Genomic DNA, 2,500 nt, shown 5'->3' with positions numbered 1-2,500 from the left:
AGAACAGTTTACCGAGTAGCAACATTGGCACAATTTTCTTGCCACAAGCAAAAGCACGGCAAGCCCATGCATTCCCACGAGAGGGTCACCGAGTCGGGACAGCAACAACCTTATTGCCAAGCAAAAGCCAGGCAATCCCACCCACGAGGGTGGGAGTTATGCACAAATACGTGCTTACCATGCCCAATGCCAGCCAAGGCCTGCCCAAGCCAAGAACAGCATGATCATCACCAATTTCCTCACAAATTCATCCAAATTTCAATTTTTTGATCGAATTCCATCAAGAATGTCCATGAATTTGATTGAAATGATGAAAAGAGCAACGAAATTGCAGGGGAAAACACGTTAAGACGTAGTTTTTGCTTGCCTGCTGTGCCCATAGGCGCGCCCCGTGCCTGCCGAGCCTACCCCCACACCCACCCTCCCCCTATATATGACTGGAAGGCCATTTTCAGTTTTGTAGAAAAAGTGCACTTTTTTCCCTGTATCCATAAGTTTTTAAAAGTGCTTAAAAGTGGACCTAGAAGACGAATTTTTTTTTGAATTTTTTTATGGTTGTTAGGGACATTAAAACAAGCAAAACCACGAAAGAATCGTAATATTCCGATGTCGGATGAATTAATTACGAATTTTTCGGCCGAAACTTCGCAAAGGGCGGATACCACGTAAAAAACAACCTAGAAGTCGAATTTTGACTTCGTTTTTTTTGTGCACACCCCACACAATAAGTATAAGTGGACTGGAAAGTGGCTAAGCGATCCGACGAAGTTTCGATTGAGTTTGATTTTTTGGCCGAAAACTCGAAAAAAAGGCGGATTTGACGTAAAACGCCGCCTAGAAGTCGAATTTTGAGACGGTGTCTTGTGTGCACACTCCACACAATATGTATAAGTGGACTGGAAAGTGGCTAAGCATTCCGAGGAATTTTCGATTTATTTTGATTTTTCGGCCGAAACGCCGAAAATAGGCGGATTTGACGTAAAACGCCTCATATAAGTCGAATTTTGGGAAGGTGTCTTGTGTGCACACTGCACACAATATGTATAAGTGGACTGGAAAGTCGCTAAGCATTCCGAGGAAGTTTCGATTTATTTTGATTTTTCGGCCGAAACGCCGAAAATAGGCGGATTTGACGTAAAACGCCTCATATAAGTCGAATTTTGGGAAGGTGTCTTGTGTGCACACTGCACATAATATGTATAAGTGGACTGGAAAGTGGAAAAATATTTTCGGAGCACTTTGATTTTTTGGCCCCCCGCGTGCCTTGCCACGCCCTTGCTTATAGCAAAACGAGACGGGGCCTTGGTCCAACTTGGCATAGGCATGGAATTTGATCTTTATTACTTGGCCACGGTCATGCCACGGTACATGGAGGTTGCTTGACACCCCCGTGTGCATTTCGGAGCACTTTGATTTTTTGGCCCCCCGCGTGCCTTGCCACGCCCTTGCTTATAGCAAAACGAGACGGGGCCTTGGTCCAACTTGGCATAGGCATGGAATTTGATCTTTATTACTTGGCCACGGTCATGCCACGGTACATGGAGGTTGCTTGACACCCCCATGTGCATTTCAGAGCACTTTGATTTTTTGGCCCCCCGCGTGCCTTGCCACGCCCTTGCTTATAGCAAAACGAGACGGGGCCTTGGTCCAACTTGGCATAGGCATGGAATTTGATCTTTATTACTTGGCCACGGTCATGCCACGGTACATGGAGGTTGCTTGACACCCCCGTGTGCATTTTCGGAGCACTTTGATTTTTTGGCCCCCCGCGTGCCTTGCCACGCCCTTGCTTATAGCAAAACGAGACGGGGCCTTGGTCCAACTTGGCCTAGGCATGGAATTTGATCTTTATTACTTGGCCACGGTCATGCCACGGTACATGGAGGTTGCTTGACACCCCCGTGTGCATTTTCGGAGCACTTTGATTTTTTGGCCCCCCGCGTGCCTTGCCACGCCCTTGCTTATAGCAAAACGAGACGGGGCCTTGGTCCAACTTGGCCTAGGCATGGAATTTGATCTTTATTACTTGGCCACGGTCATGCCACGGTACATGGAGGTTGCTTGACACCCCCGTGTGCATTTCGGAGCACTTTGATTTTTTGGCCCCCCGCGTGCCTTGCCACGCCCTTGCTTATAGCAAAACGAGACGGGGCCTTGGTCCAACTTGGCATAGGCATGGAATTTGATCTTTATTACTTGGCCACGGTCATGCCACGGTACATGGAGGTTGCTTGACACCCCCGTGTGCATTTCGGAGCACTTTGATTTTTTGGCCCCCCGCGTGCCTTGCCACGCCCTTGCTTATAGCAAAACGAGACGGGGCCTTGGTCCAACTTGGCATAGGCATGGAATTTGATCTTTATTACTTGGCCACGGTCATGCCACGGTACATGGAGGTTGCTTGACACCCCCGTGTGCATTTTCGGAGCACTTTGATTTTTTGGCCCCCCGCGTGCCTTGCCACGCCCTTGCTTATAGCAAAACGAGACGGGGCCTTGGT

The sequence above is a fragment of the Trifolium pratense genome, unplaced genomic scaffold (genome assembly GCF_020283565.1).
Source record: "Trifolium pratense cultivar HEN17-A07 unplaced genomic scaffold, ARS_RC_1.1 scaffold_133, whole genome shotgun sequence".
NCBI lineage: Eukaryota > Viridiplantae > Streptophyta > Magnoliopsida > Fabales > Fabaceae > Trifolium > Trifolium pratense.
This window is presented reverse-complemented; position numbering follows the sequence as displayed.